Source organism: Triticum aestivum, chromosome 2A (genome assembly GCF_018294505.1).
Source record: "Triticum aestivum cultivar Chinese Spring chromosome 2A, IWGSC CS RefSeq v2.1, whole genome shotgun sequence".
Classification (NCBI taxonomy): Eukaryota; Viridiplantae; Streptophyta; class Magnoliopsida; order Poales; family Poaceae; genus Triticum; species Triticum aestivum.
The window spans coordinates 734,489,366-734,513,309 of NC_057797.1; positions in this window are offsets into that span (position 1 = coordinate 734,489,366).

A 23,944-nucleotide genomic window follows, 5' to 3' on the forward strand; every position below is an offset into this window, starting at 1 on the left:
TAGCAGCTGGCCGGCTGGTACTCCGAAGACACACTTCTCGGGGTTGAGCTTGATCTGGAACCGGCACAGGTTCTCAAAAGTCTCCTTGAGGTCTTCCAGCAGTGTCCCATGCTTTTCCGTCTTCACCACCACGTCGTCCACGTAAACATGGGCGTTCCTACCGAGCTGCTTGAGGAGGGACTTCTGCATACAACGCTGAAAGGTGGCGCCGGCATTCCTTAAGCCGAATATCATGGTGAGGTAGCAGAAGGCTCCAAACAGCGTGATGAAGTCAGTTTTCAGTCTGTCGGCCAGGTTTTGCTTGATCTGGTGATATCCTGAATATGCATCCAAAAAACTCAACAGCTCGCATCCGGCTATGGAGTCTATCACCTGATCGATTCTTCGTAGAGAAAACGGGTCCTTGGGGCAGGCCTTGCTGAGGCTCGTGTAGTCAATACACATTCGCCACTGCTTGTTCTTCTTTAGTACCAGGACCGGGTTTGCTAGCCATTCTAGAAAGAACACTTCCATAATGAAGCCGGCTGCTAGGAGTCGGGCTATCTCTTCTTCGACAACTCTTCTCTTCTCTTCTGATAGGCGGCGCAGGGGCTGCCTGACCGGCTTCGCATCAGATCGAACATGTAACTTGTGCTCGGCGAATTCCGTTGGTACACTTGGCATGTCTTTGGGGGACCATGCAAAGATGTCTCGATTCTCACGGAGGAAATCGGCGATCTTGCCTTCCTATTTGCTGTCGAGGTTTGCACCTACGACGGCGTACCTCTCTGGGTGCTCCGGGTCCAATGGTATCTTCTTTGTCTCTTTGGCCGGTTTGAACGAACCTTCAGCCTCCGACTCTTTCGGGTTGGGCGACACCTCAGGCTGCTTGCCGGCCATCGCCACAACTCGCTCAAGGAGCCGCTTCTCAGCCGCGATTACCAAGGACTCGGCCAGCCGACTGCTCTCTACTGCACAAGCAAACAACTTCCGGTAGTTGCTAGCCACAGTAGAATTCCCTTGGAACTGGGCATCTTCATCTTGAGGTAGGCGTAGTGGGGAACCGCCATGAACTTGGCCAAGGCAGGTCGGCCAAGCAGCGGATGGTATGGGCTCTCAAGATCTACCACCTCAAACCAAACGGGCTCTCTACGGAAGTGAACTTTGTCCCCAAAGAGGACGTCCATCAGGATCTTGCCGATTGGCGAGCAGGAAAGCCCAGGAACAATGCCGTGGAACACAGTTCGGCTGTTCTGAAGCTGTCTTTGCTTGATCCCTAACTTCTCCATGGTGTCCTTGTATAGGATATTGATGCTGCTGCCCCCGTCTATCAGAACTCGCGAGAAACGCGCGGCTCGTTTGTCTATAGCAAAGGTGGCGTCCAGGACCAAGGCGTAGGAGCCCGGACTCGGCATCACCTCTGGGTGGTCAGCCCTGCTCCAGCTAATGGGCTTCTCAGACCAGTGCATGAACTCTGGCGTCACCGACGCTACTGCATTCACCTCTTGTCGCTGCAGCCGCCTGCTGCGTCGATCATCAGCCACACTGGTGAACACCACATAGGCTCCATGCTCTTCAGGGTATTCGTCTTGTAGTGCGCCGACTGGCCTGACTGCCGGCTGCTGGGGCGGAGGCGGAGGCGGCTGCCCAGCAGGCGGGGGAGGCAGGAGGCCGTCTCCCTTGGCGATCCTGGTGAGCCAGTGGCACTTCTAGGTGGTGTGATTCGACGGCTTTGCGCCGCTGTGGAACTTGCAAGGTCCATCCAAGGTCTGCTCATAGGAGAAGGCCGGCAACCAGTTTGGCTTGCCGCCTTTCTGTCGCTTGGGCGGGGGCTGCTCTTCTGGCTGCTGGGCTTCAACGGTCGCGACCTGCCGGCTGCTGGAAGCCGGCTGCGGGGCCTTGCGCTTGTTGTCGCCCTGCTGTTGTCGGCGGCCGGCGTCTGCCGCCGGAGTTCTTGGAGCTTGAGGTGCCACTTTACCAGTTGTGCTGATTTGAATTTCCGCCTTCATGGAGGAGTCGGCCGTGGCGTACTTGTCCGCTACGATCAGCAGCTCGTCGAGGGTTTCTGGCTCGTCGCAGAGGAGCTTGTGCTTGAGGAGGGTGCCTTCCCTGCACCCGGCTGTAAGTACTCGATGGCCTGCACCTCGTGCACGCCCTCGCAGGAGTTTCGGAGCTCGGCCCAACAGGTGAGGTAATCACGAGTAGACTCGTCGGGGCGTTGCACGCACAAGGAGAGCTGACGAGGCTTGGTAGGACGCTTGTACGTGCTGGTGAAGTTGCGGACGAACGCTTCGGTGAAGTCGACCCAGCTGTTGATGCTGCGGGGCTTTAGGCTGTTCAGCCATGTCCGGGCCGTGCCCTGGAGCATGAGCGGAACGTACTTTACGGCGACACGCTTGTTGCCGTTTGCTATGCTGACAGCCGTGGAGTAGTCGACTAGCCAGTCTTCCGGCTTCACGGAGCCGGTATACTTGGGCGTGTCTCTTGGGAGTGTGAACCCTCTGGGAAAGGGTTCGTCCCGAATGCGGGGCCCGAAACAAGGCGGACCCAGCTCGTCTTATTCTTCCAGCGCTAAGGATCGGTGGAGTCGGTCGATCCGATGGCGGGCGTCGTTCTCTCCAACTCCCTCTCGGCGGCCAAGGCGGTCACCGAGAGTCGGATGGTCAACAGGCGGCGGGAGACTCGCCTCTCCTTGCGGGGAGGGGGAGGCGGACAGTCGTCCCGTCGTTCCACTGCTCTTGGGCGGCCGTCTCGGTCGCGCTCTATGGTAATGCGAGTCCGACTGTGGCTGACAGTCGGCTCCTTGTCTCTTCTTCCTCGGCCGCCGCCAGTCGGCGTCCGAGACGTCGCGCCTTGATCTTGGTGAAGGTCGTCGTTGGGCCGTTGAGGCGCCTCCGCGCGGCAGCCGGCCTCGTTCTGCGTGGCGGCCGCGTGGAGAAGCCGTTGGACTCGCTCCATCATGAGGCGGCGTTCTTCGCCCTCGAAATTGTCCAGCTCGTCCGCCGCTGCCTGGGCGGCTCGGATGTTCTCTGCTGGTGTAGCGTACACAGGGCGGCTTGCCCCAAACAGGTTGGCGATGGCTACGCCGTGCTGCCGGACCGCGCCAAGGCGGCTGGGCTCCGCCGGGGCCGGCGAGCCGCCGACGGCGCGATCCATCTCCCGCTGGTAGGCTTCTGACAAGCGCCTCATGCTGGCCAGCTTCTTCGCGCCTTCAACGAGCTGAAGGCGGCGCGCCTCCAACGTCTCTGCGTCAGCGTCTTCCGGAATGGGCGCAGTTAGGTCTTGCAGCGCCGCGCCGAGTGAGTCGGGCGCTCCTCCGCCGGGGAACTCGTCATGACTGATGACTAGCACCTCAGTGACGGTGCTTCCGTCGCTCTCTGCGTGGGGGAGAGGTTCGTCGTAGACCACCACGTTGGTGGGGAACGCGTCGAGCGACGCGGTGTCGGAGTCGACCAGCATCGGGTCGGTGGAGCCTACGGACTCCAAGTCTACGGCAGGCTCGCCGGAAACGTGGAGTTGATCGAGGAGGCCCGCGAGGAGGTTCTCGGGGCCGTCCGTGCCTGCGTTGGATGCAGGTTCGTCGGAGAGGCGGACCTCGCCGACGAGTTCGGCCAAGGAGCTGACCGCGCAGGCGATCTCAACGCCGCTTAGCGCGTCGGCGCAAACTCCATCTGGCGTGCCTGGCTGGCTGCGCTCGCCAGGGAGGAAAAGGGTTCCCGTCCAGAACAGATCTCCGGACGGCGGTGCACCAGGCCCCACGGTGGGCGCCAAATGTCGGGGTTTGGTGCGACATATGCCAACGGATGGCTTATCATGGTGGGGGCGAGTAGAACGTCGCCGGTGCCTGGAAACGGGATGAGGCGAAGACATGCACGCCGGCGAATCTTACCCAGCTTCGGGGCTCTCCGGGGAGATAATACCCCTACTGCTGCTCTGCGGGGTCTCCGCATGATCACTATGGCAAAGTGCTTACACGGTTGCTCCTTGAGCTGTTTTCTGGTGGTAGGAGAGGGCAAGGCTAGCTCTCTCCCTCTATATGATCTGGTCTAGAGCTAATGGGTTCCAACCCTTTGCATGGGTGCCCTGGGGGGTTTATATAGGCCTACCCCCCCAGGGGTACAATGGTAATCCGGCTGGGCGCGGGCCCAGCCGTCAGTGTCTCTGGCCTCCGTCTTCTCTGCTGACAGCTGGGGCCCGCCAACTGGCGGGCCCCGCCGACTGGCCGGGTACGGAGCCGACAGGCCGCGCCCGCTGCGGGCGGGTCTTGCCAGCTGCTGATTACTATAGCCGTACTTCTGATGACGCGGGCTTGATCATGAGGTCGTGGCAACAGCCCCGCCGCCTGGCGGGCAATCACTGTTGCCACTCCCCATCCCATCTTGATTAATGGCACGTGGTCCCTGGGGGAGGGCTCGGCCGACTCCCCCGGGCCGACTCCCGACGGGTCCGACTGGTGGTTCTCCTGCCGTCTCCTAAGGTCTCACTGACCGGTGGGCCCTGCTGCCTCCAGGCCGTACAGACAAGCCGTCATGGGTGCAGGATTCGGCCCTGTGGTGCTGATGTCAGGGCCGGCATGGCAACAGTGCCACGCTGCACGGAGATCTTCCGAGGTATGGCGTGCTGTGGCCATGCCTGCTCTTGGTGAGGGGCGGGGGTGGGCTTTGCTATAGGCATGCCCCTGCCTTGTCCCCTTTGATGAGGTCATGGGGTTTGTTGGAGTCGCAGGCCGACTCCCCAAAGCCGGCATCTCTGGAAGTCGTCCCTGGGACCCGGCCGTGAGCGGGCAGTCTGCCTCCTTGCCGTCGACTCCTCAGGAGGCGGCTCTTTGTCCTGGGGTCTTGAGGGGCACAGCCTGCCCCGATGTCTTGAAAGGTTACCGGACTCGGGTTGGCCTACCCGTGGCCCATTACTCCGACACTATACCTGTCGGTATTTTTGAGGATGTGCCCGTTGTAGTTGCAAACGTTACTATTTAAACGGACTTTGTTATTCTTGATATTCCCGAGGATGATAGTATGTCTATTATTCTTGGAATACCCTTTTTGAATACTGCAGGGACTGTTATTGATTGCACTAAAGGCAATGTCACTTTTCATATTAATGATAATGAGCATACGGTACACTTTCCGAGTAAACAACCTCATGTTCATAGTATCAACTCTATTGGAAAAATTCCATCGATTATATTTGGAGGTTTTGAATTTCCTCTTCCTACTGTCAAGAAGAAATATGATATTCTTATTATTGGGGATGTGCATATCCCCGTTGAGGTAACATAGTGTTATTCCAAATTTCTCCGGTTCCATGTTATTCGGAATGAGTTCGTTAACAAGACTTGATCAACCTTGTTAGTGGATTCCTTTTGATGAGCATGAGATGGATGAAACTAGAAGGCACAACCTTCTGTACCCTTCTCTTAATTTGTGTTATTATATTAAATAAAATAAACATAGTATTTTCTGTCTGTTGTCTGATTTATCCGTGCAATATAAAAATACCCCAAAAATAAAATTTCTCCAAATGCCCTGAAATTTAAATATGATTTTTTCTGGAATATTTGAGAATATTTGGCACTCAGAACACAGCAGGAGGAGCTGGCACCTGGCCACGAGGGTCAGGGGCACGCCCTACCCCCCTGGGCGCGTCCCCCTGCCTCATGGGCCGACGGTGGCCCTCCTCCACTTATTCCTGCACCCTCACACTTCTCCTTCCTCCCACAAACACGAATATCCAGCTCAAGCACGAGTTCTAGCTCATTTTGCCGCGATTTTCGATCTCCTTGCTCAAAGCACCTCTCACAACAGTTCTTGGGGAGATTGTTCCTTGGTATGTGACTCCTCCATTGGTCCAATTAGTTTTTGTTCTAGTGCTTTATTCATTGCAAATTTTTGCTACTTAGGTGACCCTGTTCTTGAGCTTGCATGTCAAATTTATATGGTCCAAAGTAGTTATGATGCATGATATAGGCTCTAGGCACTTGTAGGAGTAGTTGCTATCAATTTTGTTGAGTTTGGTTTACTTTTATTTTGAAGTTACTAAAAATTTTAGCATTTTTCAGAAAATAATGAAGAGACTTTTGAGGGGCTCATCGAGCAGAAGCTCGAAGGAAAAGGCACAGAAGCCCAAATATAATCTGCCTCACACCGCAGAGGTTCGGTCGTGTGAATGGCCTTCCGATGATTTCTTGAGAGCAGTCGGGATTTATGAAGATTTTTATGAATTGGCTGAGAATGCAGGCCTCACTGCCTTCCTCCACGACCGACGCGAACAGTATCTCTTACTCACCAATATCTTCGTGCAAAACTTTCATTTCCATCCTAGGAGCTCGCCACCTGCGGTGGAATTTTATTTATATGATGAGCATAAGGAGATGTCACTTTATGATTTTTGTCGGGTCTGTTTGATCCCTTTCGAGGGCAGCGTAGAGGAACCACATCGTGATGATGTGGATGGGTTCATTAATACCATCACCATAGGGGAAACGAGGAAGGTTTCCGATGCACGAATCACTAGCATACATTTTCCTGTTTTACGCTACTTTGCAATATTTGCTAGTCGTTTCTTAATTGGTCGCGGAAACTGTGGAAACCTTAGTATTCCTGATATTATTATTCTGTTCCATGGTTTATTCAGTGATAACTCTATTAGTACGGGCGGTATTATTGCTAAACGGTTAAATCTGAACCGTACCAAAGGGCCCATCTTTGGAGGCATTTATGCTTCATGCCTAGCTGCACATTTCAACATACCTATTAGGCATTATGAGAATGAATAAAAATTGTTGCCCGTTGTTTATTTAGATTATAAGAGTATGGTGGCACATGATTTTATTGTTAAGAATAGGGAAGGAGAGCTTAAATACAAAATGTTCTTTAATAAACATCATCCTGAGATTATTACCCTGCCTGCTCCTTCCTTGTCTGGTTTATCTGCAGGTAAGCACCTTGTTCCGTTAGAGGCTATTCACGCTACCGGAACCCTACATCAGCCCCAGAGCCAGAGTCGGAACCATAAGTTGATCCTCCACGATAGTCTAATTACCTGTGGGATCCGGAGATGATTGCCAACCAGTGGCAATCAGAGTCTTCTTCTTCACAGTATGACCCCAACTATTATTATGGATATCCGACAGGCCAGCCGTGGCCATAGACCAACTTAGGCCAAAAGCCTAAGCTTGGGGGAGTACATATTTCTCACCGACATTATATTCATGCTCACACACTCATTGCTAGATGCCGGTGCTCATACTTTTTCATTGTATCATCCATGCTAGTTTTTTTTCCTTTTTATGCTTTGTTCTTGTGTGTTTAATAAACCTTGAGAAAAGCCAAAAACATCAGTTGTAGATTTTAATTAGTTTACTTTCCATGCTTGTAGTAGTAATTAAAAAAATTTAACCCAAAAAGATTTCATGTTCTTCTTTTGCTTGTTGGGAGCTTTCCTGTGTAAATAGTTTTATTTTATTTTCTTTGGGGTCGATAGGAGAAGACCATAATTAAATTGTTGAAGTAGCTCTTATATGCATTATTGTTGATCTGACAAAACAGCCCATATTGCCTTGTCTTCTCCTGTTTATTGAATGCTTGCAGATTCCAGCTTAGTCCAATGCACGTGCACTATTATTATTATCCACATCGTTCGGTCGTGCAAGTGAAAGGCAATTATGACGATACATGATGGACTGACTGAGATGAGAAAAGCTAGTATGAACTCGACCTCACTTGTTTTTGTAAATATGATTAGTTCATCTTTCCTGATTCAGCCTATTATGAATAAACATGTTTGCAATGACAACTAGAGATCATAGTTTCTTGTGCCATGCTTGATTAGCTAGGAGCTTATAATGGTTTACCTTCCGTGCCAACATGCTATTAAAATGGTTATGATGTGGTATGATAGGGTGGTATCCTCCTCTGAATGATTTAAGTGACTTGACTTGGCGCATGTTCACGCATGTAGTTGACACAAAATCAGCATAGCCTTCATGATATTTATGTTCATGGTGGATTATATCCTACTCATGCTTGCATTCGGTGTTGATTAATTTTAATGCATGTTCATGACTGTTGTCGCTGTCGGGGGACTAATCCACGAACACCTATGGGACCGGCGGACCGAGTCCCTTTCGGTTCGGCGGGGGCGGAGGTCGCATGAAGAGCGGATCGAGGCGAAGCACACGAGCAGTTTACCCAGGTTCGGGCCGCACGGATGCGTAAAACCCTACTCCTGCTTTGTGGTTTGTATTGAGTTCTTGCTCGGGAGCGCGGAGTGCTACAGTACACACCAGCGGCTAACGAGACCGAGCCTGAGTGTTCTCTTTTTTCCGAACCCCCCTCTACGTTGCACATGGGCCTCCTTTTATATGCTCAAGGGGTCACCGACAGGTGGCAACAGAGACAAAGGGTAAAAATGGAAAGGTGCTGCGGTAGGTACAGCTACCTGCTACAGTGTATCATACCTAACACTGACGGCAGGGGACAAGGGCATTAAATGCCCATCTGTGTCGCCTAAACAGTGCAAAAGGGACCGTCAGGGACGCCACCGCTCGCCATGATGGCAATCTTGTCAGCGCCGCTCGCCACTGCGCACCGCTGGCTGCACAGCCTCCCGCCGCGCACGCCTGGAAGGGTCCCAGAGCGACACGTTGGTGGATGTGCTGGAGCGCGGGCACAGAGTGGTGGCTTGCCGCGGCAAGCGCCTTACCGCGGTCGTTGTCTTCTCGCGTCCGGGAGCTTGTCGCTCACCGGGCCTTGCCAGGACGCGAGGCGCGCCGCGGCAAGTTCCTTGAGATGCCTTGGGTGGCCTTCCCGGCAAGCTCCTCTTGCCGGGGTCTTGTCTTCTTAAGCGCCTTGCCTTGGTTGGCCTTCCCGGCAAGCTCCTCTTGCCGGGGTCTTGTCGTGTCTTGGTTTGGATACTTTGTTCTTGAATGGCTCCAAAGGAACCACGGAGGACCTTGGCGGTCACCTGGCAAGCCTTGCCGCGGGATGCTGCGACTGCCCGTGCACAAGTTCGGGATACTAGGGTACCCCTACTCTAGTACACCGACAGGAGCCCCCGGGCCTGGGCCATACACGGTGCCGAGCGCTGTTGGGCCAAGCCCAAAACAGGGCACGCGCGGCCTACGTTACGCCGTATCTCTCTCCGTATCCACCGCGCCCTCCCTGAACGGCACGCGTTGAATGCAGCATCGTGGGAGAGATCCTGGGTGGTTTCTTTATTCGGAAATGCGGAACGTTCGCCCCTCCCTCTTTATAAGCAGGGGAAACAGGGGTAGTTCGTCCATTCGCCCGTTGCTGCTCCAATCTCAAAAATCTCCGCCGCTCCCTCGTCTTCCCAAAGCCGAAAGAGAGCAGCGCTCCGCCCCCCATCGCCACCAGCACCACCAACGTCGTCGACCTCCTCCACCACTTCCGCCATGGCTCCAAAAGCCGACAAGGGGAAGGTCGTGAAGTTGACCGAGGCGCAGCGGCTTGCGGCGCTGCGAAAGGAGCGGGCAGTCTTCCCCACCAAGCTTGCCGCGAGGGAGCTGAGGGAGAACTACTACCTCTTCTGGTCGACGGAGACACGAGCGCATCCGCGCACGAAGGTACTTCCCGCCGCCGCTTGGAAGAAGGCCCCAAACGGATACCCTTTCTTCGCCTTGTTCTTCTACTGCGGGCTCTGCCCGCCTTTCTCTGAATTCTTCTGCGATATCATGAACACCTACGGGTTCCATCTCCTCGACTTCACCCCCAATGCCGTTCTGACCATGGCAGTTTTCGCACATCTCTGCGAAAACTTTGTCGGAGTCCATCCCAATGTAGCCCTCTTTCGCCACTTCTTTATACCCCGAGTAGAGAGAGGAGAGCCTTTATCCGGCGGAATCGCCTGGATCTCAAGGGCCGGCAAGAAGGAAACTTATCTGGAGGGAGAATTCCGCGGCAAGTGGGAGGAGTGGAAAGCAGACTGGTGCTGGATTGATGAGGAGAACCCGCAGCCATTCACCACCCGGCGCCAAACCCCAGTAGCACGCGGCAGCGATTGGAGTGACGTGGCCCCGGAAGACGACAGGCTGAAGATTGCTGTCACCCGGATCCTACGCCTCAGGCTTGCCGGGCTCACTGTAGGCGCTGTTGGCGCGGATTTTCTTCGCCGCCGCATCGCCCCCTGCAGGAACGGGGGAGACCCACTTGGGAGTTCAAGAATGCGGCAGATATCATGAGGCTGCGGCCGGGCCTCAACTTCAACTTCACAGTTCTGGAGCTCAACGCGATGCTCCAGGAGCTGTTCAAGTACGACCCTCAACACCCCGAAGTTTTCAGGTTGCCGGGGGGCGTCATTCCGTTGTGCAACAACCCCGCGCTCGACCGCATCCGTGCAATGATGCCGTTGTGCGACTCGCATGGAATTGTCCCAACTTGGCAAGAGCCTGCAGACGACGTCGTGCAGCAATTCTTTGATGACTTGGTAGAAGTGCCGATCCGCTCCGACGAGAAAGATAGCCTCACCCGCGACACCACCGATGCGGAGATGGCACTCATCGCCACTAGGCTAGAAGAGGCGGCGGCAGCCGCAGCCGCGGGCGAATTTGGATTCACCGTGGAGGAGGCAGAGGCAGCAGAGGCGGCAAGCCGTGCCGAGCGAGGGGAGCCTGCCGGCGAGAAAGAGCTTGACGGGCATAACGTCGAGTCGAGCGAGCCCGCCAAGGATACGAGCAGCTCGTTGGAGATCAACTCATCTTCCTCCTCATCTTCAGACAGCTCGCCGCAAGCAGAGCCTCCATCCGCACCAAGAAAGCGTCTCCGCAAGGTCGGTGACGTAGCGGAGCGGCAGGCGAGGCAACAGTCGCCACGCCGCGTGACACGCTCCACCGCGGCAAGCACTGTTACCGCGGGAGTGCCTCACGCTGCGACGGCAACAGGAGCGGGGCCCTCCCGGACCACCGCTTCTACTCCTGCCGCTTCTCACGCCGCGGCGACAGCCGGAGCGGGGTCGTCTCAGACCGCCGCCAATGCTCCCGCCAAGCGGCCAAGGGAAGCTACCCCTCCGCCTCCTTGCGCCGGACGTGAGCCAGACTTCGACTTCTCCGCGTTCAGCTCCGACGAGGAAGAAGAAGAAGAGTAAGACTCCCTTGGTGTACTTGTAGTTCTTCAATCATTGCTTTTTGTCTTGTATCTCATTTTCTTGACTCTGAACTTGTTCCTTTTTAGGACTCTGGCCCAGAGAGCAGCAAAGAGAGCCAAAGTCCCGGTGATTGTCATCGAGGACGAATCTACTGCGACAGCAGGGGGTGCGCCCGAGACAACCTTGCCAGACCCGGCAACTTTTCTCCAGAGCAGCCCCCAGCGTAAGTATATGGTTTGCTTTCCGCTGTGAGATGCGCATGGATACTCTGTCTTTGCTGAAATCTTAGTGCTGGTTTGTGTAGGAGCAGAGCAGCCCCACCAAGAGCCAAGGGAGAATCCCCCGACAAGGGAGAGATCTCCGGCAAGGGAGGGCTTTCTGGTAAGGGAGAAGTCTCTGGTAAGGGAGGGTTCTCCGGCAAGGGACAGCACCAGCGGCCCCCCGACGGTGGAGACCACGACTGCAGAACCCGGCACAGGTAATCCTTTTGCTTCAAAACTTTCCTTGGGTTCTACTTCTTTTGATCTTCTTGGGTTTTTGCTTGACTCTTCTCCCTTTCCGGCTGTCAGACCCATCTGCTACGGAGCCGATGGAGGCCGAGGTTGCCGCCGAAGAAGCGGCCGGTGCTGACGATCCCGCCGGTGCAGAGGCCGCCAAGGCTGCCGCCGCGGCAACTGGTGAGGGGTCTGGCGATCGCACTGACAGCCCTGAGGCCGCAGGAGCGCCAGGCGCTACACCGACCGCCGACCCGTCCGCCGCTGCCGCAGCGCCAGGCTCCGAAGAGCCCCAGCCAGGCGTCTACTTGAAGGCCGGCGACGATGTCTTCATCAACCTTCCCTAGGCATCGAGCTCCAGGGCGCCGGTCGAGGGAGAGATCTTCGACGGGGAGGTGCTTGCCTCCGCTGGGCTGACGCTGGTTGACGCGCCGAGCAGCAGCAGCAACGAGCCCGAGGAAGAGTGGCTGCTGCGAAAGTTGTTGTCGCTCTACCGCGCGCGGCAAGCCAAGCTGGAATCCCGCGAGGCGCTTGTCGCGAAGGCGGGAGCAAACATGGAGAAGCGCGCGGAAGAGCTCGGGGGTTTCCACCAGGAAGCCCTCCGGTCCCTGGCGGAGGAGCGGGAGCAGCTCGCCGAAGCGCAGAAGGCCTTCCTCCTCGAGAAGGGTGAAGTCGAAGAGCAACAACGACTTGCCGCTCTGAAGCTATCCGCGGAGGAGGGCGAGCTGGCGCAGCGGAAGGTCAATCTTGACGCCCACGAGGAGGAGCTTGCCGTGCGCGAGGAAAAACTCGGCGGAGCCCTTAAGCAAGCAAAGGATGCTGCCGCAGTTGCTGAGGCCGCCAAGAAGGAGCTGGAGATGAAGGTGGTGCAGCTGGAGGCCGATCTTGCCGAGAAGGGCAAAGAGCTCAGCGCCGCCAAGGACTCCAACGCGGATCTTGAGTTGAAGCTGACCACTTTGACCAAGACGCTCGACGGTGCCAAGGAGCAGGAGACGGCCTTGAAAGAAGAGATCAAGGCCGACAAGGCGCTGTTGGAGAGTGTTGCCGCCACCCAGAATGCTTTCAGGGAAAATGTGGAGCACTAGACGGAGAGCCTCGTGAGCGCTGCCGCAGATATTGACAGGGAGTTGGCGCAGCTGGGGATGGAGGATCTCGGGTATCCCTCCGACGAGAACCTCCAACCCAGCGCCAAGCTCGTCTTGTTCTTCAAGGGCGTGGCGACGGCCCTCCAGCGACTCCGGGAGAGGATCCCAAAGCAGCTGGCCGACGAGTCGCGCAAGATCTGCGCGGGAGCTCTTCAGAAAGTGTTGGTGAAGGTGGCCTTCCGCAATCCGGGCCTCAACCTCACCAACGTCCTCAAGACCCTGCCGCCGGATGCCGATCTGGAGGCGCTCAAGGCCCTTGTCGCACCCATTGTGGACAAGGTGAGCGGGATCAAGAGGATCGAGGGCGATCGCGTAGATTAGGCCGCCCATTTCTTCTTTTCTTGTCGCTGTTTGTCATGCTATGAAAACAATCTGTTAGAGCCGCGACAAGCTATCTTTGTAATATAACTCTATTCTGGGTAATGATTGCAATGTTATTCCCTTTACTTGATTCCTCCCTTTGTATGTTTTTGCCCTACGCTTTTAGGGAACTTGCCGGTGCAGGTACCTGAGCCGCGAGCGCTGAGTGCGGGACGTCAGCAGCCTGCTGGCGGTGCCGCTACCGACAAGAAACCTTGTCGCAACTAGTTGCAGCTCACTTAAGTTGTTGAGCGGACTCGAAACAAAGTAAGGGCGCAACTAGCTACGAGTTGGTTCCTCCGCGCACAGGTTTTCCATACAAAGTGCGGTCGTTCAAGGGAGATAACTTAAAATTTAAAAAATCTGATTGCTCAAACTTTGGCAACTTAGCTTTTCTGTTGTTTGCTTCCCGGTAAGGCGAAATTTTCTTGAACGACGCCTGGTCCATACCATTATCTTCTCCTTTCCTCCCCGGCAAACTTGTGGGCGAGGGAACCTTCCTTTCCTTGAGAAAAAAGAAAGAAGAGAAAATAAAGATACGGAGCCTTACGGCTCGTTATTGCTTACCGTGGAGTAGGTGCTGCACAAAGTGTCAGATCATATATGCCAAAAAATAGAGAGCATGAAATTGACAAAATGTGCGGAGCACATGAGCTTTACTTATGCACGGGGTCTGCGCCCGGCTTTGTACAAAGGATTACATGCAACAGCGGCAAGACTTGTACAAAAGGTGGTTGCCGGAACAGGTTCCGGCAACCGCGCCTTACGGGTAAAACTTACGAAGATGCTCAATGTTCCAGGAGTTGCTCACCGGAATGCCATCTTCGGTCTCAAGGCGGACAGCGCCAGGCCTAGTGACTCGTTTCACCCGGTAAGGGCCTTCCCACTTCGGCGTCAACTTGTTGGAATTCTTGGCGGACTGAACACGCCGAAGAACAAGGTCGCCTTCCTCGAGACTTCTGGCGTTAACTTTGCGGCTATGGTAGCGGCGCAAAGCTTGCTGGTAGCGAGCAGCTCGCACAGCAGCCTGAAGACGGTCTTCCTCAAGGAGCAGCGCGTCATCTTGTCGCAGCTGCTCTTGCTCGAGCTCATCATAAGCGAGCACTCGAGGTGACCCGTATACGAGTTCCGTGGGGAGAACTGCCTCTGCTCCATAGACTAGAGCGAAAGGTGTCTGGCCAGTGGCTCGATTTGGCGTCGTTCTGATCGACCAAAGAACCACCGGCAGCTCCTCGATCCAGTTTCTTCCGCACTTGTGCAGCCTGTCGAAAGTCCTGGTCTTGAGCCCGCGCAGCACTTCAGCATTTGCCCTCTCCGCTTGACCGTTGCTTCTCGGGTGAGCAACAGAAGCGAAGCAGACCTTGGCGCCAAGATCTTGGACGTACTGCATGAAGGTGCGGCTCGTGAATTGCGTACCGTTGTCGGTGATTATCCTGTTAGGGATCCCGAAGCGGCAAACAATCGACCTGAAGAACTTGACTGCTGACTGTGCTGTCACCTTCCTCACTGGTTCCACTTCCGGCCACTTTGTGAACTTGTCGATTGCGACGTACAAGTACTCAAAGCCCCCGACTGCTCGGGGAAAGGGGCCGAGGATGTCGAGCCCCCAGACCGAAAATGGCCAGGATAAAGGGATCGTCTGGAGAGCTTGAGCTGGTTGGTGTATCTGCTTGGAATGGAACTGGCACGCTTCACACTTGGTTACTTGTGCAGTTGCATCCTGGAGGGCTGTCGGCCAAAAGAAACCTTGCCGGAATGCTTTGCCGACAAGTGCTCTTGCGCCAATGTGGTGACCACATATGCCTCCATGTATCTCTGCCAACAGCTTTTGTCCGTCTTCCCGGTGAATACACTTCAATTTTACACCGTTGAGTCTTCTTCTGTACAGTGTCTTGTCGACAAACTGGTACATACTTGACTGTCGGGTTACTCTTTCCGCTTCTTCTTGCTCTTCGGGAAGTTCTCCTGTCTGAAGGAAACGGACAATCTGTGTGCCCATGCTGGAGCTTGTGGCTCGACAACAAGGACTAAAGGCAAATCTGCTGCTGCGGGAACATCCGCTTCTACGGCGAGAACCTGCGGCTCTGCCGGAGCTTGACGTTCCCCGGCAAGCTTGCCGGAGCAAAACTTGTCGGGAGCTTCTGCTTCAACGGAACAAACCCTAGGGCTTGCCGGAGCAGATTGCTCCTCAGCGCTCTTGGCGTTGATCTTGGGGACCTTCTTGGCGGCGGCTTCGGGAAGCTCTGCCGGCAAATAGTCACCAGAAATCAACTTCCTCTTCTTGCTCTGTCCAGTTGATGGCGTTACGGACGGTTGAGTCAGCTTGAGCACAAAGATCCCTGGTTCCACAGGTAACTTAAGTGCGGCGCACTTTGACAGGCCATCGGCAACAGCGTTCTGAGCTCTTGGAACATGCTCCATCTGTAGGCCGTCAAAGTGCTCTTCTAGCTTTCTCACTTCGTCGACGTAAGCTTCCATCAACGGACTCTGATAACTCTTGTTCACTTGGCGGACGACAAGCTATGAGTCACCCCTGACAATGAGCTTCTTGATCCCAAGGTCTGCCGCGATCCTGAGACCGGCAAGCAAGCCTTCATACTCTGCAGTATTGTTTGTTGCTTGCTCCTTGGGAAAGTGCATCTGGACTACGTACTTGAGGTGCTCTCCGGTGGGTGCGACAAGCAGCACGCCAGCGCCGGCGCCTTGCAGCGAAAAGGCACCATCAAAGTACATCAGCCACTCTTTGCTTGCTTCCTTGACGGGGATGCTCGTTTCTGGAATTTCTTCATCTGGTGTTGGCGTCCATTCTGCTATGAATTCTGCCAATGCTCTGCTTTGGATAGTTGAAGTACTCTCAAACTTAAGGCCAAAGCTTGACAGTTCCAGTGCCCACTCAACAATCCTGCCTGTCGCTTCTGGATTCTGTAGTATCCTCTTCAGCGGAAAGCGAGTGACAACTGTGATCTCATGTGCTTGGAAGTAATGGCGCAGCTTTCTCGAGGCCATGAGAAGGCCGAAAAGCAATTTCTGCACGCCAGAGTACCTTGACCTAGCCCCCTGCAGAAGGGAACTGACAAAGTAAACTGGGCGCTGCACCATTTTCTTCTGTATCACCTCGCGCATCTGCGCAGATCCATCTTTGTCGGGACCAGAGCTTGCCGGGGAAGCCCCCTGCTTGTCGCTGGATGCGCCTGCCGTGGTTGCTGGCTCGTCATCTGCCTCCCTCTCTGCTACTAACGCAGCACTAACCACTTGATTGGTTGCCGCTATATACAGCAGCAACTTCTCTTGTGGCTTAGGTGCGACAAGTATTGGAGGGGAGGACAGGTATCTCTTCAAGTCTTGCAGCGCAGCCTCCGCTTCCGGAGTCCATTTCATTGGACCTGCCTTTTTCAATAATTTGAAAAATGGCAGGGCGCGCTCAGCAGACCTAGAGATAAACCTGCTGAGAGCAGCCACGCAACCGGCAAGTCTTTGTACATCCTTGACGCGCTTTGGTGCTTCAATCTGCTCAATGGCCTTGATCTTGTCGGGATTGGCTTCAATTCCCCGCTGAGACACGAAGAACCCGAGAAGCTTGCCGGAGGGGACTCCAAACACACACTTCTCGGGTTGAGCTTGAGGCTGATCTTGCGCAGATTTGCAAAGGTCTCGTCTAAATCTTGGATCAGAGTTGCCTTGTCCTTGCTCTTGACCACTATGTCATCCATGTAGGCTTCCACATTTCTGTGTATTTGTGGCTCAAGAGCGACATGGACTACTCTTGCAAATGTTGAACCAGCATTTTTTAATCCGAAAGGCATCCGTATGAAACAGTACGTGCCACATGGAGTAATGAATGCGGTCTTCTCCTCATCCTCTTCTGCCATGAAGATCTGATGGTATCCTGAGTATGCGTCAAGAAATGAAAGCAAATCACATCCGGCCGTGGAGTCAACAATCTGGTCAATGCGCGGCAAAGGAAATGGGTCTTTGGGACAAGCTTTGTTAACATCGGTAAAGTCGATACAAAGTCTCCATTTCCCGTTCGCCTTGCGCACGACTACAGGATTGGCCAACCACGTAGGATGGAGCACTCCTCTGACAAGGCCTGCTGCTTCCAACTTCTTGATCTCTTCTGCAATGAATTCTTGGCGCTCCACTGCTTGCTTCCTGACCTTCTGCTTGACGGGCCGCGCATGAGGACAAACGGCAAGGTGGTGCTCAATTACTTTCCTGGGAACACCGGGGATGTCAGACGGTTGCCACGCAAACACGTCGACATTCGCCCGCAGGAAAGCAATGAGCGCGCTTTCCTATTTAGGGTCGAGAGTGGCACTGATGGTGAAGGTACCACCAGTGCCGTCCTCCTTGGCGGACACCTTCTTGGTCTCTGGCGGAGCTGCGATTGTCTTCTTACACTTGCCGGTGGAGCTCGATGGTGCGTCCTCGACGGCAGCGCAGCACTCCGAAGAGGTGCGCTTGCCGGAGTGGGCATCAGAACTCTTGCCGGACTTGGTCTTCTTCTTCCCCCCGGGAGCTTCAACGGCAGGTGACTTGCAATCTGCTGCGGCTGCCGCTTCCCGGTAGATCTTGTCGGCGCAGATAAGAGCATCCTTCTTGTCGCCAGGGACAGAGATGACGCTTATCGGGCCTGGCATCTTCAGCATGTTGTATGCGTAGTGAGAGGCTGCCATGAACTTGGCGACTGCTGGACAGCCAAGTATTCCATTCTAAGGCAATGGTATATCGGCAACGTCAAAAGTGACTCTCTCAGTCCTAAAGTTTAACTCGCTGCCAAATGTTACTGGCAACGTGACCTCCCCCTTCGGCTTGCTCCTTCCCGGGTTGATTCCTTGGAATGTGCCGGTCTCTTCGAGCTCGCTGTCAGGGATCTGGAGTTTCTGGAGTACAGAGGAGGAGATCAGGTTCAAGCCGGCCCCGCCGTCAACTAGCATCTTAGTGACCTTGAGGTTGCGGATAGTTGGTGAAACCAACATCGGCAAGCACCCGACCGCAGTTGTGCGATCAGGGTGGTCCTCAATATCAAAGATGATAGGCGTGCTGGACCATTTCAGAAGCTTGCGTGACTCGACAGGTGGTTTCTCCGCATTGACTTCCCGCACCCACTGCTTGAGTTGGCGGTGCGAAGTATGCAGAGATGCACCGCCGTCAACGCACAAGACTTATGTGGCTTTCTGGAACTCCTGCTCACTGGTCTCGACATCCTCCATTGCTTCGTCGTCGTCGTCATCTTCATCCTTGTCGCGGCCGCGGGGAGGTCAGTCTCCTTGCCGCTGCTTGGCCTTGCCGCGGCGTCCTCCCCGGCCAGCGTGCTTCTTGCCGGATTCTCCATCGCCACCTTAGGCCCTCTCCTTGTCGCGTCGCTCGTATTCGGCTTTTTGCTGCTGGACAAGCTGTTCGACCTTCTTGCAGCTCTGGAGGTCATGGCCCATGGTGCAGTGGATCTTGCAGTACTGCTTGTCGGTGCCGTCCTGCTTGTCGGTGACCGTCACAGCCTGGCAGTTGGTGCATGCGGCAATCTCCTTGCCGGAGCTACCTGCTTTGGCTTTCTTGGCGCCACCTTCATTGCCGGACTGCTCAACGAGTAGCATATGTTTGCCTTTCTTCTTCCTGTTGTTCCGCCGCCGGTTTTTCTTTGACGAGCTCGTGGATCTGATGACGCGGTGGAGTCGCTGTCGAGGTGGATCCGGCGAGTCGGCGATCTTGGCCTTTGGGGCGGAGAGTGCACAGTGGTTGCACCCGCACCGGTCTTGTCGCAACCGGCTCGTGCCTGGCTGGCTTGCCGCTGCTGCGACGTGCTCGGCTGCTGTTGAGTGTCGCCATTGGCAAAGTCGATGAGACTCTGAATGGTGGCCCTCCAGTCGTCGATCTTGTCTGCCGTTGGAGGGTAGTCCAGGAGCAGTTGAGCTCGCGCTAAAGCTTCTGCTGCAGTGGCGGGTGGCGGTGGCGAACGGTGCGAGGAGCGGGATATGCTCGGACTTCTAACTATGTTAGAAGGAGCAGTATCCCGTCCAGGCGACCGTGCCTCACTCGTGCCAACATGTTGGCGTGCATGCTGGTCTTGAGCACTCCGGGATCCACCAGCTCGATCTTGGTCCAGCAAACGCATGGTACTATGAGTACCATGACGCTGCCGGTCCCGCGCCTCCTGAGATGGGCGCGGTGCTTGTACGGTCGCCGAGGTCTTGGAGTGCGCCCGGTCGTTGTGGGAGCCGGCTACGCCGCCGATGGGTAGCGCAGCCTTGTCCTTGGACCTGGCAGCACCGTGAGCTCCCTCGTCGACGCCCATTCTTCTACCGGCATCTGCCCCATCAGCCGTTTGCTCCGGCGGTGGTGGGTTCAGCGCGGACGGAGCAGCCGCCTCCGAAGCCTTCTTCTTCGGCGGCATGTCGATGAAGATGATGAAGATCTAGCTTGTGTGAACGCCGGATCTGGTTCACACAACCTCGATGCCCCCTACCTGGCGCGCCAAAGATGTTGGGGGACTAATCCACGAACACCTATGGGACCGGCGGACCGAGTCCCTGTCGGTTCGGCGGGGGCGGAGGTCGCACGAAGAGCGGATCGAGGCGAAGCACATGAGCAGTTTACCCAGGTTCGGGCCGCACGGATGCGTAAAACCCTACTCCTGCTTTGTGGTTTGTATTGAGTTCTTGCTCGGGAGCGCGGAGTGCTACAGTACACACCAGGGGCTAACGAGACCGAGCCTGAGTGTTCTCTTTTTTCCGAACCTGTCACATCCCTAGTTCTGGCCTGTCCTATGCCTGCTTCCATCTGAGCATCATGTTTAAATTTTTTTAAACCTGAACTGAGGAATTCAGAAGCCTCAAAACCCTAAATAAAAGAAGGGCAAAAACCCCTAAAATCTCATCCATTGTTCCAAAATGCTCTTCTTAGATGTTTAATATTTTTGGCAAGGGTTTTGATCCAAACCAAAAATAATGAACATTTTAAAAGGATTTATTTTGGGACTTTGAATTTAAATCAATACTATTTTGAATTTGAACTTATATCCAAATATTACTGAATATATGTTCAAATAACTGAAACATTTTTATGTGCTTTGGTATAATCCCATTGTGCTAAATAAAATGTTCAGGAGAATTTTGTCACTGTCTTTGAATTTGTTTTATTTCAAAACAGTGGCAAAAGATTAAATAAAAAACAAAACAAAAGAAAAAAAAGAAACAGAACTGAAATAGAAATAAAAGAGAGAGAAGGAAGTTACCTGGCCTCACCCGTGCAGCCCACCAGAGCCGGCCCAGCTCCTGTGCTGGTCCAGCACTGTGCGGCCCAGCCCACCTCCTCCTCCCTGTCGCCTTCCTCCTCGCGCCAGTAGGCAGAGGAGGGACTCGGCGCACGCGCCCGAGCTCGCCACGCCACCACCCTGCTCGTCTGCATCGCCTGGACACCGCGACGCCTCGCGTCATCCTCTCGGCGCTGCCCCGACCCCCTGGAACCCCCTCGACCTCTCCCATCGCCTCTCCTCTTCCCCGTCCCTCTCGCACACAACCGGCCGAGCGCCACCGTCGCTGACCCTCATTGCCCTCGCGGCCACCGCCACCCCCTCTCCTCCCCGACGTGCTCCTGAGCTCCACAGTGCCTCCCTCGACCTCCCCGTCGGCTCACGCGACCGGAGAAGCCCCGAAGCGCCGTCCCGACGCTTTTCCCCTCCTCGGCCACCGAGGACCGCCGCCGTCGATTCGCCGCCTCCGACGCCTCCCCGAGCTCCCCGAGGCCACCGTCGCAACCCCCGTGAGCTCCTCCGTCGTTTCGCCCTCCCCGCTTAGTCGCGCTCGCCCTCTAGGTGTCGTCTCCACCATGGCCGAACCTTCGCCGCCGCCGCACTCGTCGCCGGTGATGCTCCGGTGACCATTTGGTCCCGGGCATGCGCCCAACGCGCTCCCCGCATCGCGTAGAGCCTCCGTGGCACTTCGCCGCGCTTGTTTGCGCACCGCAGGCCCATCCCCACTTGCACCCGAGCTTCGGCCGCCGCCGAGCTCGTCGCCGGCACCACTCCGGCCACTTCCCGGCCGTGCCACCACCACAGTTGGATGCGGACGAGCGTCCGCATCCCGAAGCTGTGCTCCGCACGCCAAACTGAGCCCTGTGGGCAAAACCCGAGGCTCGCCACCGCGGCTGGCCTCGCCGGCGTCAAGCCGCCGGTGGGGTTGACCCACGTTGACCACGGCGGGACCCCTCCCCTGTGTCCATGACAGGTGGGGCCGGCCTGTTAGTTAGGTTAGGATTAGTGTTAACTAAAAATTAGTTAGACTAATTACACTGACATGCGGGCCCCGCCCGGCTAACCAAGTTAGTTATAGTTAATTTTAATTAGTTAGTTAGTCTAGACACTGACATGCAGGGCCCACAGGTCAGTTTGACCTGGACGGCGCCCGTTGACCTGCTGACGTCATGCCAACGTCATGCTGACGCAATAATTCCTTTCTGGAATTTAAATAAATCTTAAATGATTTAATATTTTCAGAAAATGCCCTAAACTTCTAAAATTCATAGAAATTCAACCGTAACTCCAAATTAAATAATTTATATATGAAAAATTATCAGAAAAATTCAAGGAATCCATCTGTACCATTTTGATGCATGTTAGAACAACTTATCACTACTGTTTAGGGCAAATGAAGTGAATGGCATTTAAATAACCACATATGGAGTTTGAATTTGAATCTTGGATTCAAACCAACTTCATTTAATCTGGTTTTAGGTGCATTAGCCCAAAACACATTCATATTGCCATGTCATAGCATGCATCATATTGTGCATTGCATTGATCGTGTTTTTTCTGTATTGCCGGTATTTGTCCCCTCTCGATAGACGTGTACCGACGATGTGATCGATGACACCGATGAAGAGCTATATTATCTTCAGAAGTGCCAGGCAAGCAAAACCCCCTTGTTCATTCCGATACAATCCTACTCTCTCGCTCCTGCTCTCTTTTACTGCATTAGGACAACATCGATTCATCTGTTACTTGCTGCGGTAGCTGAACCCCTTTATCCTTTGCATGACCTGTCATTGCCACAGTAAATAGATGAAACCCACTAGCATGAGTAGGAGTTGTTTGAGCCCTGTTGTGCCTATTCATTCATGCTTGTTTGTCATGCCTGCTACTGCTTAGAGTCGAGTCAGGTCTGATTCATCCGGGATGAATCAGAGGTGTGTGAACATGTCCTACTGTGTGTGAGCTAAGTGTGTGAACACGATTTGGTAAAAGGTGTCGGTGAGAGGCCATGTAGGAGTACATGGTGGGTTGTCTCATTGAAGCCGTCCTCAGGAACTGAGTTCTGTGTTTGTGATCCATGATTCAGCTACTACCATACATTGGGCCCTGAAATATGACCCCGCTCGACTTCTTATTCACCCTTGTCCTCTGTCCAGGAGTTGCAAGTAGTTTCTGGTGTTTGTAGTATGCTGGAGGCTGTGGACAGCGCTGACCGTAGGGGTGGGCTGTGATGCGGTAGGCACGTGGCCGGGTATACCGGGCGCCCGTTTGGTGTCACGGAACCCTGTTCACATCGTTTGGGGCTGTGAGCGAAACTCCGGCCGGATCTCCTCATGGATGGAACCCGAATAGGCGATAAACCTGGACTAGAGACTTGAGTGTTTAGGTAGGTCGTGGTCTACACCCACGTCGGCTTTCGCTTGAAGTCTGCCGAGCACATGTCGTGTGCAGACGCTAAGTGGTGGAAACATGTATGAAGAAGTACACCCCTGCAGGGTTAACATCATCTATTCGAATAGCCGTGTCCGCGGTAAAGGACTTCTGGGTTGCTTATATCAGTTCATAGACAAGTGAAAGTGGATACTCTAAAATACGCAAGATAAGCGTGAGTGCTATGGATGGCGCTCTCGTAGGGAGACGGGAGCGGATCCATAGTGGTGTATTGATATGGGGAATATGTGGACTCGTGTGCGCCACCTCAAAAGAGTTACATTGCAGTCGTAGTTCAGGATAGCCACCGAGTCAAAGCTGGCTTGCTGCAGTTAAACCCCACCATCCCCTTTGTTGATAATGATGCATATGTAGATAGTTCTGATGTAAGTCTTGCTGGGTACATTTGTACTCACGTTTGCCTATTTTATGTTTTTGCAGAGAGACTTCAGTCTCACTAGTATTTCCGCGTGGCCTTCGACGTTTAGCTTGTTACCTCAGCTACGATCTTGTGCCTCGGCAGGATCTGGTAGATAGTCAGGCTTCTCAGCCTTTTTCATTTATAGATGTCTGTACTCAGACATGATAGCTTCCGCTTGTGCTTTGATTTGTATGCTCTGATTGTTGGGTCATGAGACCCATGTTTGTAATATCTCGCTCCTCGGAGCCTATTGAATAATTACTTGAGTCGTAGAGTCATGTTGTGATGCCATGTTGTATTTGCACATATCGAGCATATTGTGTGTATGTTATTGAAATGCTTGGTATGTGTGGGATCTGACTATCTAGTTGTTTATCCTTTAGTAGCCTCTCTTACCGGGAAATGTCTCCTAGTGTTTCCACTGAGCCATGGTAGCTTGCTACTGCTCCGGAACACTTAGGCTGGCCGGCATGTGTCCTTCTTCGTTCCTGTGTCTGTCCCTTCGGGGAAATGTCACGCGATGAATACCGGAGTCCTGTTAGCCCGCTACAGCCCGGTTCACCGGAGTCCTGCTAGCCCAGTGCTACAGCCTGGATTCACTCGCTGATGACCGACACGTTCGATGTTGGGTCATGGATGCCTGTCCCTGTAAGTTTGTGCCACTTTGGGTTTACGACTAGCCATGTCAGCCCGGGCTCCTTACCATATGGATGCTAGCGACACTATCATATACGTGTGCCAAAAGACGCAAACGGTCCCGGGCAAA